Consider the following 10,129-nt stretch of genomic DNA (forward strand, 5'->3'; position numbering starts at 1 on the left):
GGGCAGCTATACCTGCACACGCCAACCAAGCTCTGTTTGACTCAATGCCCAGGCGTATCAAGGGTGACCATCTTCTTCTGTGCGAATGCACAAACATTGCCCGAACTCTTACGGGAATCGGCAACGCGTCGCGAGTAATGAGTATAATGGGCGGGGGCACTACGAATGTAGTGCGGGACAATACGTTGAGAATGTGGGTTTCGTGGGGGGCGTGCCAGAGATAAATCCCTGCAGTCGCGCTGTCCTCTGTGTCCTAGGTGGCTCAGATGGATAGAGCGTCTGCCATGGAAGCAGGAGATCCCGGGTTCGAGTCCCGGTCGGGGCACACATTTTCATCTGTCCCCGTTGACGTATGTCAACGCCTGTAATCAGCTAAGGGTGTTCATTTCAGTGTAACTGTAATGTGCTTGTTGCGTTGATTGTGGGTAGATGACTGTAACTGACAAGGAACCCCTTGAGTGCGAGGTTGCAAAAGGCCAATAATGCTTACGGCATTCGACGCACCACATCTTGCCTACCATGCAACGACAATATTGTCTGCTAATGGCAACAGGGGTGGGACTGGAGATATACACTCCTGGAAATGGAAAAAAGAACACATTGACACCGGTGTGTCAGACCCACCATACTTGCTCCGGACACTGCGAGAGGGCTGTACAAGCAATGATCACACGCACGGCACAGCGGACACACCAGGAACCGCGGTGTTGGCCGTCGAATGGCGCTAGCTGCGCAGCATTTGTGCACCGCCGCCGTCAGTGTCAGCCAGTTTGCCGTGGCATACGGAGCTCCATCGCAGTCTTTAACACTGGTAGCATGCCGCGACAGCGTGGACGTGAACCGTATGTGCAGTTGACGGACTTTGAGCGACGGCGTATAGTGGGCATGCGGGAGGCCGGGTGGACGTACCGCCGAATTGCTCAACACGTGGGGCGTGAGGTCTCCACAGTACATCGATGTTGTCGCCAGTGGTCGGCGGAAGGTGCACGTGCCCGTCGACCTGGGACCGGACCGCAGCGACGCACGGATGCACGCCAAGACCGTAGGATCCTACGCAGTGCCGTAGGGGACCGCACCGCCACTTCCCAGCAAATTAGGGACACTGTTGCTCCTGGGGTATCGGCGAGGACCATTCGCAACCGTCTCCATGAAGCTGGGCTACGGTCCCGCACACCGTTAGGCCGTCTTCCGCTCACGCCCCAACATCTTGCAGCCCGCCTCCAGTGGTGTCGCGACAGGCGTGAATGGAGGGACGAATGGAGACGTGTCGTCTTCAGCGATGAGAGTCGCTTCTGCCTTGGTGCCAATGATGGTCGTATGCGTGTTTGGCGCCGTGCAGGTGACCGCCACAATCAGGACTGCATACGACCGAGGCACACAGGGCCAACACCCGGCATCATGGTGTGGGGAGCGATCTCCTACACCGGCCGTACACCACTGGTGATCGTCGAGGGGACACTGAATAGTGCACGGTACATCCAAACCGTCATCGAACCCATCGTTCTACCATTCCTAGACTGGCAAGGGAACTTGCTGTTCCAACAGGACAATGCACGTCCGCATGTATCCCGTGCCACCCAACGTGCTCTAGAAGGTGTAAGTCAACTACCCTGGCCAGCAAGATCTCCGGATCTGTCCCCCATTGAGCATGTTTGGGACTGGATGAAGCGTCGTCTCACGCGGTCTGCACGTCCAGCACGAACGCTGGTCCAACTGAGGCGCCAGGTGGAAATGGCATGGCAAGCCGTTCCCCAGGACTACATCCAGCATCTCTACGATCGTCTCCATGGGAGAATAGCAGCCTGCATTGCTGCGAAAGGTGGATATACACTGTACTAGTGCCGACATTGTGTATGCTCTGTTGCCTGTGTCTATGTGCCTGTGGTTCTGTCAGTGTGATCATGTGATGTATCTGACCCCAGGAATGTGTCAATAAAGTTTCCCCTTCCTGCGACAATGAATTCACGGTGTTCTTATTTCAATTTCCAGGAGTGTACAATGGTGAGCACAGCGTAAGGCTACGGATTGGAGTTGAACCGCTTAGTCGACGAGTAACTCACGACAGTGCTAGTGGTGTTCATACAAAGCAAAGCAATGGAAACCATAAACAAAGCAAACATTCCATTTTATGTACAACAACAGTTACATAACTCGAGATTTCGTAAGAAAGGAACCCAAGGAATTTCGCAGAGTGAGAAAGAAATGGCAGATGAAATATTACAGAGGGATCGAGCGGAGACACTTCGGCATGAAGTCAGAATAGCGGTTGGGTACCTGTGAAGCGTCTCTGACGCTAGTAAAACATTGTCAGAATTTAATTATTTATTAATCATGTTTATAATTGTTTTGTTCCACACCGGCCTTGTAGCGGATGCCTCATGCAGCTGCGTGTTGGATTCCCGCTGACGGCTGCCGAGTCAGCTCCTCGTTAGCAGGCCCAGGCGAACAGTGACTTGCCGCGGCGCGCCGCCGTCGCATCTATGGTCCAGCACGAATGGTCTCGTACTACCTGCTGGAGTGTGCTCTATCCCATCCCGAATTTTGTGTGGACCCTTGAGGACCCATCCACGACGTGGTGTTATCGGAAGTCTTGTGGTCTGGCGATCTCCTTCGTACCGGCCATGTACATTTCAGCACCCGGGCGCCTAATTATTGAAGAGGAACATGAACCGAACGGAGCTCTGCTGCCGGTTTCTGCACTGAATTTCGGTGCTGTCACCACTCCGTGATGTGGTGTTGTCGGAAGACAGTCAGCTCCCCATCAACAATAGTAGTTCATCAGGCGAAGATCATCATCTCAGGTACATCTTCGGCTGGTTCGTAGACTGCTCTGGAGTACGAAGGACATAAATTTGCTACAGTATCGTAATCATGGAATCGCGTGCTATTACTGTGAACGCCATTGATCCCAATGATCAACTTCTCAAGAGCCGGAAAGCTCTAATATTTAAAGGGGGCTGACGTGAGGTTATGACGCGATGCTGAGTTTGAAATGGCCACATGTGTCCTTATTCCGCTATATTCGCTGCTGCTTACGTTCTCTGATACTGTTTCTTTTGAAATAGCTACAATTTCTTTCGATACCTCTTAAGAGCTAACGAATATGCGTTTCACTTTTCCGTTGGTTTTCTGTCCGGTACTGTTTTCTGGTGAGTTGGTCCTCTCTCTATCGGTGCGGTGTTGTAACGTGTGAGGCCTGACCCACTTGCAACATACGGTTTATTTCATGGATTTAATGGTTCTGTATCTCCCTGTAGCGTGATCGCATTTTGCTTGTAGCAAGGTGAATGAGTTTCGATAAAATTTTCTAAATTTGAGCTCTGTTTTATTCTGCTATGCCCGTGGTCTAGGGGACAGCCGGCACGGTAGCTCAGCGTGTTCGGTCAGAGGGTTAGCAGCCCTCTGTAATAAAAAACCTGAGCTAACCGATCAACAACGAACTTAAACGGATGTCTTACGACGTCTGCACCGAGCAGATGCCACGAACAAAAGCGAACAAAATGAGATAAGAAAGGGGTAGCGTCTTTCATTAGTAATCAAGACGTCCTCGCTCCCAGATTCGAAACCTGCCACCGCTTAAATTTTGATTAATAATTACCATTGCGGGCCGAAGATTTCCAGAATAAGAAGTCACCCTCATTCTGCCAACGGCCTTGTCAAAGAGGGCAGAGGAGAGGACAGAGGGTCAATGCGCTCTCTTACCTTGGGGTGGGAAATTGCCCCTAAAGGTGGAAGAATCAGCAATGATCAACGGCATGAGGATGTAGAAGGCAACGGAAACCACTGCATTAAAAACACATAAGGTACGTCCTCAGTACATGTGGCCTGTAAATAAAAAAGTGTCATGATGATCTCTCCATTGGAAAAAGATTCCAGAAGAGTCCCCTATTCGGATCTCTGGGAGGGGTCTACCAAGGGGGAGGTGACCAAGAGAAGACCAGCTTGACATATTGTGTTTTAGCTTGGTTAATGATAAGGAAGTCTCTTTCTGGAGCTATGTACATGTGTAAATGTTTTGAGGCATCCATTTCTTGAATCGATGTTAACAATTCGTACAGAGAGAACACATTGTTTTATACCAACGGTACATTCAGGACCTAGCTCAATATATATGCTGACAAGACCACGTCTATGTCAAGAATCCTAAACAGTTGATACCCTCTCTCTTCAGTGAATACTATGGGATATTTTTTATCTCTCAAATCATCTCTTATCAACAGTAAATAGTGTACAACTTGCACTGCATTAACTATATGTAATTGTAGTATTCCAATTTTGTGCATTAACTGGCGCGAAGACTGGTAGATAGTATTCCACTCTAGATCTCCAAATACTCTGGTTAGTTGAATCCGCTGTTGATTTATCACAATCAGAACAGCTAATTGCTGATCCTCTAGTCCGTACTGTTGGTGTATTCGTTAATGTTTTATTTTGTGGAGCTTTTCTATATCGACTATGATTACTTTTCCATTTCATGCCAGACTTGCTCCTGTGCGTTTAAAGCTTGTTAACGTCACCTTAGGTGGGGTTGGGCTGAGCATTGCTAGTTTACATTTCTGGAATGGGACCCCTCTGCTAAAAGGCCTTCCTTTAGCGTTCTCACGAATAGAAGTCATGCTGAGCTACGAATTCGTATGAGGTCAAGTTAGCAACTACGCACTTACAGCAAGCCTGATACAAATATGTCACAATACACCTCAACACGACCACCAGAGGTTCTTTTTGTAGGGTATCCGCTGTTTCCACTGACGCCAACGTGGGCGACCGACAAAGACAATGCCAAGAAGTAAATTGTACCCAGTGGGGCCCAGAGGAGTTGCATTTGCATTTAGATTGTATGTACACTGTGTCAGCTAGCACCTCTAATTTCGTCTCTCGGTTTCTCAAAAAACAAAAACAAAAAAATGGTTTAAATGGCTCTGAGCACTATGGGACCTAACATCTATGGTCATCAGTCCCCTAGAACTTAGAACTACTTAAACCTAACTAACCTAAGGACACCACACAACACACAGTCATCACGAGGCAGAGAAAATCCCTGACCCCGCCGAGAATCGAACCCGGGAACCCGGCGCGGGAAGCGAGAACGCTACCACACGACCACGAGCTGCGGACTTTGGTTTCTCCTACGTTAACACTGGCAACTGTTGTCGTATATGACAACAGATTATGAAATTCACAGTAAATATGCTGCAACTCATGACGGGTTACGATATATAAACTGGTATCAGATGTTGGATCCAGACTTCAGTACCTGGATGAGTACCTTAAGCAACAAGTGCGGGGCCTTAGAGCTTGAAAGATAGTATTTTCTCTGAGGAGAACTCGCAGTTTGAAGTTTCGAGGTAGATTAGGTACAGTAAACACGGAGAGCAGTCCTTTTTAGCGTGCAGCAGGAGCAGAGCAAAAAGAAGGAAGAAAGAAGATATTGGAAGGTCATCCGCCATCCAGTGTCACGGAAATATGAGACCACCGCTAGCTGTCCACTGCAGTAAACAACGGAGGATGCCTTCGCAACTTTCAAATTATGAGTAAGATCCTCCATAATTTTGCAACTACGAAAATATCTCCATATAGATGGACGCACCAAGAACTTGCCCGATTAAGTGTTCTAAATATCTTCGGAACATGGTCGGTGCACTGGAAATGCCGAAGGTAATCGATTATATAGGAAAAGTCCAAACAGCGTATCGGTCACTAGGAAGTGTTTAGAGTCGTCGTCGAAGTGGAGCTGCCGATAGGCATCCTTTATGTCAATATTGGCAAGCACTCTACCTTCAGCGAGATGAATCATAATATCTTCAACTTTGTGGATTGGATATGAGTCAGTGACCTCTTGTGCATTGATGGTGGCTTTAAAGTCCCCACAGACGCAGAAGGTCCCATTGGTTTTCTCGATTAAGATGATGAGGGTTGCCACTGTTGGGCACTTGGGACAGAATCCCGTCTTCTTGCAGGCGTTGAAGTTCCGCGTGGAGCTTGTCCCACACATCTGGAACAATATGGGCTGTACAAAACTCTGGAATGACTTGCAGTAATATGGTAATGTGTGCCTCAAAGTTGTTTACTGCAATCTTATTCGGCGCAAAAATCGCGGTGAACTGCTGAATTAAATGTTGCACCTGTGGCGGTCTATCCACTGATTGCACTGTTGATGTGGTGTCGCGTATCTCTAAACCCAGGGCATTAAAGAGATCCATACCCAGCAAATAATAGGCGCATAGGGTAGCGGTAACCAGAATGCGAGTCGTACCTGCTTTGTCCTTATAACAGATATACCCATGGAAAGAACCTGTCACCGAGATACGGGTCCTGGAGGTTAAGGAGATCATGTTGCAGTGTTTCGTCAGGAGCGTGCATTAAAACCATGTCTCTAAGTAGGGTGGAAGCATAAGATTGACGACACTGTCCAGCAATACATTTGAATTTACAGTCTCTTGACAATCCTGGGTGATCCACTCGCCGTACAACTCATATGTTATCTTTTGACAGCTAAAAACTTACACCTCACAGCTGCGGCGTGGATCTGCGAATCAAAATAGTCTGAGGGACTAGCCTTCAAGGTATCATAGGGAACGGCTTGAGGCTCTGCTTCAGGGTGTAGTTGTTTCACTACCTGGAACACTGAAGGGCTCACATGAGCCAGGAGAAGAGAGCGACCCTGCATATCACCTGTCACCTAGATGTAGAAGTGTTGTTCCAATTTGGCGATGTAGCAGTCCCATGCTTCCGCTTACGGTTGAAGGGCGAGAAGGGCGGGGGCTGCTGGCGGATATTCTGCACCAATGAGTCTGTCTGTGTTCGTTGGCCCGGTACCAGGGGTGTGGACTGGGATATAGTCTAGAGCCTCTCATTGGTCTACTGCATCTTCTGGAGGAGTATGAGTACAGAGAGAGTGATGTCCACTGTCTGTGGTGGAGCTGCCACGGAGAATGAAAAATCACGAGGGCATTTTCTGAAACAGCACGCGTAACACACAGCTTTTAACTTATCGCCATTATGATGTCCAACATAACTAATACCACGAACTTAAACTGGAACATTATTTATTGACACAATTATGTTGAATGTGCATAGTTCTAAGCTTTTAGCTAAATATTGACGACAACACAAGGGAATGCTTCTTGAAGGGTCTTTCAGAATTAATCAGTTAACACCATAGCAATTAAATATTTCTTCAGAAAATTTACTGTGGCATGAAGAGCTGTTCTTGAACACTGCAGTAACAACACAGTCTTGCAAAATGTCAATAATTAGAAAACAAATAATTAGGTCTCTAGCTGGATGATATAACTGGTAGAATAAAAGTTAAAGTTCTGACAAGGCACTATGGGGCACACTCTTCGTGAACGCTATGCCCGTATTGAGCATTAGTAATGAAAAATTTAATGTTTTAATGTTTCTAGCTGCAATCGCCGAAACGAAGGTGAAGTCCAAATGAGAGGAACTGGTAGAGTCCGGTCCCCAACGCGCAACATCTTGGTTGACGAGCGGCGGTTACGGAGGACTGGGCGGCGACAGTGGCGGTGGCTCTGGTAAAGTTCATCGGTTCCGGGCTGGCGATGTCACTGCCTCCTGCTGCCCCGGCCCGAGGTTAAGTTCTCGATGTGTGGAGTGCTACATCTTTCTGACTTCCTGCTTGTCTAGCAGCATTACGATTTCCATGGCAGTATTAACAACCAAGACACTTGCGTTTACTGTGCGTCTTGTCGGAACCTCCGAAAGATAATGCTAGCCATTAAAATTGCAACACCAGGAAGGATAGCACACAAAAAAATTACACATTTTGTGTGTGTTCCGTATAGTAAGAAAACTACATGATTAAATTCGTAGGCGATCTGGGTTTTTACAGGGTGCCACCTCTGACAGAAACAGTGGTTCTAACATGGCTGGGCAATGGGTTCGAACTGAACTTTGATACAGGTACGACATTCCATGATGCTTCAACCCTATGATAGAGTTCATGAACTGTAGCGTCTGAGCCAGCCAGGGTGGCCGAGCGGTTCTAGGCGCTACAGTCTGGAACCGCGCGACCACTACGGTCGCAGGTTCGAATCCTGTCTCGGACATGGATGTGTGTGAAGTCCTTAGGATAGTTAGGTTTAAGTAGTTCTAAGTTCTATGGGACTGATGACCTCAGCAGTTAAGTCCCATAGTGCTCAGACCCATTTGAACCATTTGTAGCGTCTGATGAGTGGTGGCGTACCAGTCTCTCAGAAAACCATGACCACATGTCACCAGTGCATGAGGGCTCCAGAGAACGTGTTGTGCAGGACAATAGTCGAACACTCTCTGTAATGAGGTAGGTCAGAACAGCACGAAAATATTTAGTCTTACGTTATTGAGTTGAAAGGCAACATCATAGATATATGGAGGAGGAGGACGAGGAGGAGGAGATTAGTGTTTGACATCCCGTCCTCAACGAGGCAATTAGAATTGGAGCACAAGCTCAGATCGGGGAAAGATGGACAAGGAAATCGGCTGTGCCCTGGTAAATGAACCATTCTGCATTTGCCTGAAGCGATTTAGGGAAATCACGGAAAATATAAATCAGGATGGTCGGACGCAAGTTTGAACCGTCGCCCTCCCAAATCACAGAGATCTCGTAGGTAGGACGACACCATTGCCCTTATCACGTCATAAACGTAACGTTTGCTGTACAAATTACCAGCTATGTGAAGAAGATGTGATCGTGGTGCGTACCCAGAGGAACACCACACCATCACGCAAGGTGCTGGGCTCGCATGAGGATGAAAAATGCAACCTGGCAACTTTCATTATCTTCGGACTCTCCACACACTGGTACATATATCGCGATCCTGAATGCAGAACCGAGACTCGTCTGAAAAGACAACGCTATGCCATTCCTGTGTCCAGTGCTGTCATTGGGTGCACAATTGTCGGCACGCCTCTCTGTGCCCCTGCACTGAGGAAAGCCACAAAAATGGTCGCTGACAGACTGTGGTGCTCCAGACGTCATCACGCCACCTATGTACATACTCGTCTTGCTACAAACAAACCCAGTTCCTGACTTGAGGTATGTGGTAAATGTACAGGGTATTTCAAAAATGACCGGTATATTTGAAACGGCAATAAAAACTAAACGAGCAGCGATAGAAATACACCGTTTGTTGCAATATGCTTGGGACAACAGTACATTTTCAGGCAGACAAACTTTCGAAATTACAGTAGTTACAATTTTCAACAACAGATGGCGCTGCGGTCTGGGAAACTCTATAGTACGATATTTTCCACATATCCACCATGCGTAGCAATAATATGGCGTAGTCTCTGAATGAAATTACCCGAAGCCTTTGACAACGTGTCTGGCGGAATGGCTTCACATGCAGATGAGATGTACTGCTTCAGCTGTTCAATTGTTTCTGGATTCTGGCGGTACACCTGGTCCTTCAAGTGTCCCCACAGAAAAAAGTCACAGGGGTTCATGTCTGGCGAATAGGGAGGCCAATGCACGCCGCCTCCTGTATGTTTCGGATAGCCCAAAGCAATCACACGATCATCGAAATATTCATTCAGGTAATTAAAAACGTCCGCCGTGCGATGTGGCCGGGCACCATCTTGCATAAACCACGAGGTGTTCGCTGTGTCGTCTAAGGCAGTTTGTACCGCCACAAATTCACGAAGAATGTCCAGATAGCGTGATGCAGTAATCGTTTTGGATCTGAAAAATGGGCCAATGATTCCTTTGGAAGAAATGGCGGCCCAGACCAGTACTTTTTGAGGACGCAGGGACGATGGGACTGCAACATGGGGCTTTTCGGTTCCCCATATGCGCCAGTTCTGTTTATTGACGAAGCTGTCCAGGTAAAAATAAGCTTCGTCAGTAAACCAAATGCTGCCCACATGCATATTTCCGTCATCAATCCTGTGCACTATATCGTTAGCGAATGTCTCTTGTGCAGCAATGGTAGCGGCGCTGAGGGGTTGCCGCGTTTGAATTTTGTATGGATAGAGGTGTAAACTCTGGCGCATGAGACGATACGTGGACGTTGGCGTCATTTGGACCGCAGCTGCAACACGGCGAACGGAAACCGCTGTTGGATCACCTGCTGCACTAGCTGCGCGTTGCCCTCTGTGGTTGCCGTACGCGGTCGCCCTACCTTTCCAG

General features: G+C 47.9%; 1 non-coding gene across 1 annotated transcript; it reads left to right on the top strand.

Annotated features, from left to right (window-relative positions):
* Nucleotides 1–250: 250 nt before the first annotated feature.
* Nucleotides 251–325, top strand: Trnap-ugg (transfer RNA proline (anticodon UGG)). The gene has a single exon. It is a non-coding gene; the product is annotated as a tRNA-Pro (tRNA).
* The last annotated feature ends 9,804 nt before the right edge of the window (nt 326–10,129 follow it).

This window comes from Schistocerca serialis, chromosome 3, assembly GCF_023864345.2.
Source record: "Schistocerca serialis cubense isolate TAMUIC-IGC-003099 chromosome 3, iqSchSeri2.2, whole genome shotgun sequence".
NCBI classification, from domain to species: Eukaryota; Metazoa; Arthropoda; class Insecta; order Orthoptera; family Acrididae; genus Schistocerca; species Schistocerca serialis.